Below are 7,318 nucleotides of genomic sequence, written 5' to 3'. Positions count from 1 at the left end.
TTCCTTGGTGCTCTTATGAGATTGACTTCCTGACATTCAGCATGTGCACAAGAAACCTGTACTCCCAGAGCCTGGAGATCCGGCCCAAGTGCTCTCTGCAAAGCCGGGAAGGCAAGGGAGCTTCAGACTGGCAGCGGGTTCTCTGAGGGTTCTTCTGGGGACGTGGGGGTTTTAGGGTTTAAGGAAATTGATTGAGAAGCTGAGGTTGGGTTTGAAAAGGGGAGATCGAGACCAGGGGCCCAGAGATACAAAAGCCTATAGACCTTTTGGAGGGCCAGGCGCGGGAAGTTGGGGATAAAGGGAGGTGTAAGAAGAGGGTTTATGTCAGATTTGGGTTTTGCTTTTTCTTCTGACTTCTGTTCTTTCATTTTATGAAGAGATTCCCGTTATAGTTTTTTGGGTATTTTCCTTTCGATTTGATCTTCCCATGAATACCAATAAGGCAACTGCTTGGCATGAGAGCTGTCTAAAATAATTTTAGAGGGATCCCTGGGTGGCGCAGCGGTTTGGCGCCTGCCTTTGGCCCAGGGCGCGATCCTGGAGACCCAGGATCGAGTCCCACATCGGGTTCCCGGTGCATGGAGCCTGCTTCTCCCTCTGCCTGTGTCTCTGCGCCTCTCTCTCTCTCTGTGACTATCATAAATAAATAAAAATTTAAAAAATAAAATAAAATAAAATAATTTTAGAGGTGTCTCCCATCTCCCAGGAAGACATGAGGCGTTAATCTGTGACACCAGACGGGGGCTACTGGATAGCGACTTCCTAGCATTAACAAGCAACGAAACGTGAGACGACAAAGGCCCTGATGGGCTGAGACCTCTCATGACAAAACGCCCCTGATGCTCGTAACTGTCTGTCTCAGCTCCCTGGCCTATGTGACCGGCCACCGAGGTGCCCTTGGGTAAGTGTACCCTCTGGATGACAGAGACCCGAGAGGATGTTCTCGCTGGTCGCAAAGCCAAGCTCTTAGGACACAGAACAAGACCAAAGGAGAAACCTCATCTGCTTTTTTTTTTTTTTTTTTGAGAGGGAGGGGGAGAGAGAGAGAGAGAGAGAGACAGACAGACAGACAGATGGGTGGGGAGGGGCAGAGGGAAAGGGAGGGAGAAAAAGCAGGTTCCACATCCAGCACAGAGCCTGATGTGGGGCTCGAGCTCATGACCCTGAGAGCATGATCTGAGCCAAAACTAAGAGTTGGATGCTTAACCCACTGAGCCACCCAGGCGCCCCTCCTCATCCGGTTTTTACGGAGCGGACCCACAGCAAAGTTTGTCTAAATCGATGCAGGTCTGATGAGCCCCACGCACTCAGCAGGCTGGGAGGTGGGCCCGAGCAGCAGCCTTACAGGGTCTGTACCTGCCTTCTGTCCTATGGCCATTCCTTTTTATGACAAACGACACCAAAGACAAAGGAAAACGGGGCTGTCTCTGCGAGGAGCTGTAACCGAGGAGTACTGTACCCAATTTTTTTTTTACCAAGAGTGGCTAAGCCCCAACTAGCTCTGCTAGATGTTATCCTGCTAATCTAAATTCAGGGAGAGGAAAACAAGAGTCTCACCATTCTCCATCCACTGGACCCCACAGACAGATGGTCGGAAATCTCACCTTTTGTCGGCTGAATGTCACATGTCCCGGGATCTCTGGGGCCGAGGCAGTGTTCAAGGCAAGTGTGTCCAGCGGGTTAAAGGATCCTGCCAACTGCACCAGTTATAGGGGAGGGAGAGATCTTACCCCTTCCCCCCTGGGTTGTACTAGCTGATTTAAAAATTAAATTGATAGGAGATACAGTAAGAGGAGAGAAAACCAAAGCTTTCTTACACGTGCAGAGGCCCGATAGTGAAATTGAGACCCAAAGACCGAGGCAGGCCGTGTTTATACCTCTTAGACAAAGGGACGATAACTGGGTGAGGAATTGACAGGATAAAAGGAAGCTGGTGCTTGGGAGCTTTAATTAGCACGGAATTCTGAGCAAATTTAGGCTGAGGCCCTAGACTAGGAAAAAACCCAGCACGGAGTGTTTCTACAGTTTTCTTGTCTTCAAAGTCCCTCACTTGGGGGATCCCTGGGTGGCTCAGCAGTTTGGCGCCTGCCTTCAGCCCAGGGCATGACCCCGGGGTCCCAGGATCGAGTCCCACATCGGGCTCCCTGCATGGAGCCTGCTTCTCCCTCTGCCTGTGTCTCTGCCTCTCTCTCTCTCTGTGTGTGTCTCTCATGAATAAATAAATAAAATCTTAAAAAAAAAAGAATTAAAAAAAAAAAAAGTCCCTAACTCTGGTGAGGAGGATGTCTTTTTTTTTTCAATAATTTTGTGTCTTTTTACTTTTTCTTTTTTAATTTTTATTTATTTATGATAGTCACAGAGAGAGAGAGAGAGAGGCAGAGACATAGGCAGAGGGAGAAGCAGGCTCCATGCACCGAGAGCCCGACGTGGAACTCGATCCCGGGTCTCCAGGATCACGCCCTGGGCCAAAGGCAGGCGCCAAACCGCTGCGCCGCCCAGGGATCCCGAGGAGGATGTCTTTTTGCCTCTTAGTGCAGGGAGGGTGTTTTTCACATGGGAGATTGGTGTCCTGCTCTCGAGGGGACGGAGGAGGGTCTGAGCGTCCTTGTGCCACCGATCGCTTTCCAAGGAGCTTCAGTTCAAGATAATCGGTCCGCCACTGCCGCTGCGGTACACTTGGGGTGGCCTGCCTGGGGCCTCGGGCGGCCACCCGTAAGCCAAGGAGAGGGGCTTCAGGAGAAACCAAACCTTGACCAGGACTTCCAGCCTCCAGGACTGTGAGAAAATTAATCTCGGTTGTTTCAGCGCCCCTGCCTCTGAGATTTCGTTACGGCAGCCAGCGCAGGGTAAGACCCAGGTTAGGTACTTTGTTGGGATTTTTTCTTTTTTTTTTTTAAGACTTAAGCAAAACAATTAATTTGAGAGAGAGAGAGAGCTCGAGCAGGGAGGAGGGGCAGAGGCAGAGGGAGAAGCAGAAGCCCCACTGAGCAGGGAGCCCAATGCGGGGCTCGATGTGAGACTGAGCCACCCAGATGCCCCGGGTCACTTACTTGTAAACCAAGTCTCTCGGCTTGGTCCTAGGTCATTCTTCACGGTCTCTTCTTGCCACCCCAGACACCCTGGGCGCTTCCTCCAACTAAAACAGAAAGCTCTTCCCACGGGCCAGCCGGCGCTAAGGGCTTGGCCCGCACGATTCTCGGAATCAGCCCACTGAGGTGTGTATCCTGTTATTATGCTCTTTTTACAGATGAAGAAAACGGAGCACGGAGGCGCTGAGGTCACGCAGGGGCGGGCGCCGTCGGTTGGGCCACCGAGCCTGCGGGTCGGGGAAAGGGACACTAATTGGAGCGAGTACCTGAAGCACAGCCAGCGGGGTGACCCTACCACCACTACGGTCCCCTAAATCTGGGGCCAATGCTGGTGGGGGACGCACATTTGCATTTGTACTTCGGGGCGACAGCGGACTCAACACTACTTCCAGGGAAGCCGCTCTCAGAACTGCTCCCCCCACATGGGCCCTTCTCTCCTTCTGGGAGCCTGCTGGGGGGACGAGGGCTACTGTCGATCGCTGATCTCCCGTACACTCGTTTCTGTTCTAGGAGATGTAGGAATATAATTCATTCGATGCTCAGGGTGCCTGGGCGGCTCTGTCGATTGAGCATCCGACTCTTGATCTCAGCTCACGTCTCCATCTCAGCGGTGTGCGTTCCAGCCTTGGGTTGGGCTCCGCGCTGGGTATGGAAGCTCCTTTAAAAAAAAAGTTCATTTAAGGGCAGCCCAGGTGGCTCAGCAGTTCAGCACCACCTTCAGCCCAGGGCGTGATCCTGGAGACCCGGGATCGAGTCCCACGTCGGGCTCCCTGCGTGGAGCCTGCTTCTCCCTCTGCCCCTCTCTCTCTCTCTCTCTCTCTCTCTCTGTTTCATGCATAAATAAATAAAAAATCTTAAAAAAATAAAAGTTCATTTAATGTTTCTAACAACCCAATATAAGAGGCAGGTACAAACCTGATTGACAGATAAAGAAGGCAGGGGGGAAATAACCTGTCCAAATCTTACATGAGATTGGGAGCCTCTAGAGGGTGGGGCTGGGTGGCTTTGTGGGCATGTGACCCATGCTCTCACATGGGATCCCCACACTTAGAAGGCCTCCCACACTTGGTTTGATGCTCCACTATTGCCATTTTGAAATCCCTAATCATTTTTGTAGTACAAGGGGGATGTATTTTCATTTCACAGGGCATTTCACAGCCAGTCCTGTGTCTGGCTCCTATGACTTCGCACTTATTTCTGCTCTGCACCCAAGGAGGACGGCCACTGGAGCGCCAGAAACACATATTTATTTGCTTTGGTGGCCCTCCCCAGCCTGGGGATTAGGAGGGGGTGGGAATCCTCTCCTGTGCACAGAGCCTGGCACGGTGGAAATGAGCAGGAAATGTTTGTTGAACAAATTGAGCAATGAATCAACTACTGATTCAACCAGGACAAAGAAGGGCCGCCTTCCAAGATGGGCTTTCCCCCCCGCCACGCCTGGCCTGCCAGGAGCAGCCACCTGCCACATTTAGGTCTCACCTGCCCCCAGATTCAGACTGGGGCAAAGGGAGAGGGCTGTGATCTGGAAAGGAAGGCCTGCCTCCGAGAAGGGAACAAAGGCTTCTGTTATGGACAGGCCAGGGAGTTACCTAAGCTCCCAGTCACCTAAGCTGTGAGCACACCTCCTCCCGGGAGGCAGCCCAGCTTCAAAAAGCCCATCTGCTTCCTGGCTTCCGACACACAGATGTGCGGTTTTTAAATTTAATTTTATTTAAAAAAATCAAATTATTTATTTTTCGGACGTGGGTTTTTAAAATTTAATTTTATTAAAAAATTCAAATTATTTATTTTTTAGATGTGGGGTTTTTAAGAACAGCTTTGTTGAGATTTCTTTTTATGGCTGAACAATATTCCAGCATATGGGTGGACCACATTTTCTTTTCCCTTCTTAAGCTGATGGCCACTTTTTGGTTATGGTGCGTAATGCTAGGAACACTCGCAGATGCGATTTTGTGTGGACATATGTCTTCACTTCTCTTGGGTGTGTGCCTGGGAGCAGAATCACTAGGACACATGGGAACTCCATGTTTGAGGCCCCCGATGGGTTAATAAAACACCAAGAGTTCTTCACCGGCCACATTGGCCTGGTGCCCTGACCCCTCCCAAGCTTCAGATCCCTCACTTGTATGGTGGGAACTGACTCACCCAATAAATATTTATTGAACACCTACTATGGGCTGGGCCCTGCTCTAGGTGCTGGGGTCACAGCCCCCACAGGGGCTCCACACTGGATTTGCAGTAGGTCTGCACCCTGTCCTCCAACCTCGCACGTGGTGGGGACACCGAACCCACGGGTCATAGAAGCAACTTCGCACTTGCAGGGATGTCCTATAGGAGAAGGTGGGGTACAGCACGCAGGTAAGTGGGGCTGGGGAAACTATACTGGATGGGAGAAGACCACCCGGGATCCCTGTCCCCCACACCCTCAGGCGACACTGTCCCCACGGGACCAGGCATCTGGAGGGAGTGGGCTGTGTGTGTCTTGCGCTCCCCCTCCCTGGGGGCTGGCATCGGGGCACCTGTGGGGGTTCCTTATGCCTTCTACGTCCCCGGCTGATGGCCAGACCGGTTCAAATCCTACAGTAGTGACATGAAAGGTGGCCCCCAGCAAGATATGTCCACACGGGAATCTCCAGAGTGTCATAATTTGGGGGGAAAAAGGTGTTTGCAGATGTGATGAAGCTAAGATTCTAGATCATTCTTGATCACTCAGATGGGCTCCGTCCGAATTGCATGACAAGTGTCCTTGGAGGAGAAGAGCGGCGCCCGGGGAGGAGGCCGGGGCTGCAGAGGGGCAGCCACCAGCCAGGGGACACCCGGGCTCACCAGAGGTGGGAGGAGGCCGGAGGGAAGCTCCTGGGGAGACCTCGGAGGCGGCATGGGGCCGCTCACACCTCCGCGGCCGACTTGCGGCCTCTGCAATCGCAAGAGAAGGAATTTCTGCTGTTTTAAGGCAAGTTGGTGGTGATTTGTGGCAGCAGCCGCCGGAGGTTAGTACACCTGCCTCCCCCCGCCTCGCCCCCACGGCCACCCTAGCAGAGGGCAGGCTGCAGCTCCCGAGCCTGGGCGTCTGCATCTGTGAAACGGGGAAGCTTCTGGGTTCAGGGCCATGTGGGGGTGTGGGGGAAGCTCCCCGACGAAGGCCCAGCACCCCCTGGGCCTCTCACTTGGGAGCAAACCCTGGAAGTTCTATTACCAAACAGTTCTGGTCCCAACCAGTCTTGCCTCCTGCAGGGACACGAAGGGACTTTAGAGGCCCCCTCGCCCGCCTCCCCGTGTGATTTGTCACACCTAAGTCAGGACCCTGGCTCATCGGGGCGACTGAGGCTGCGTTGTACGGTGCCAATGAGCCCTTGTGATGCCATATGTACCCTGCGAGTGGCGGGCTCTCACAATGGCCAGAGTGTGGGAATTAGTGGGGACGACCCCAAAGGTGTCATCTTTGACGCCCATTAGAGGGGTGGGGGGGATCTCACACGCGGTCAGAACACGGGCTCTGGGTCAGACTCCCTGCTCAGCCACTTCACTTGCTGTGGGATCCTGGCCAAGTTCCTCAGTTTTCTGACCCGTAAGATGGGCACAGTATTCATTCCGTTGCTGCTAGCCCGGGTCTTTGGAAATGCTTAGGTCGGTGTTAGGAGCTGTTGTTGTTAGAGACCTCTCCAGCCCAAGGAAGAGGGTGTTCCTTTGCATCTGAAATCTAACCAGATTCCCCCTCCCAGCGTCCAAGGGGAAGCTCGTTCCCCAGAGGGTTCTGGGCCGCACACTGCTTGGGTTTTCCCGGCCCACACCCTGAAGGCTGGGAGATGTCCGTGAGCCTCTGGCCCTTGCCCGTGCGCCTGGGTCTCTCCCGCTGGGAGCCTCCCTCAGCCTCAGGCTGTGAGCCCTCCCAGGCCAGGGACGGAAGTGCTGCCTTGGCCCAAATATCAAGTCACACACCCCATTTTCTCAAGGGCCCCACCCCCTGAATTCTTAGAATTCTTGGCTCTGGGAGTGTCAGCAAGGGGTTGGCCTCCCAGGGCTGGGTCGGGGCTGGGTCCTCTGGTACACCAGGGGCCTCAGGCTGCAGTCCTGGGAGTGGGATGGAGTGGGGAGGGGGGAGTAGGGTAGAGTGGGGAGGGGAGAGGGGGGAGTAGGGTGGAGTGGGGAGGGAATCCGGGACAAGGATTCCCACGGGGCCAGGGCTTCCCAGCAGGGCTGAGGCCCCAGAGCAACCATGCAGGGGGTAC

This window comes from Canis lupus, chromosome 2, assembly GCF_011100685.1.
Source record: "Canis lupus familiaris isolate Mischka breed German Shepherd chromosome 2, alternate assembly UU_Cfam_GSD_1.0, whole genome shotgun sequence".
Classification (NCBI taxonomy): Eukaryota; Metazoa; Chordata; class Mammalia; order Carnivora; family Canidae; genus Canis; species Canis lupus.
The sequence above is the reverse complement of the archived record's forward strand: the minus strand, read 5'-3'. Positions refer to the sequence as shown.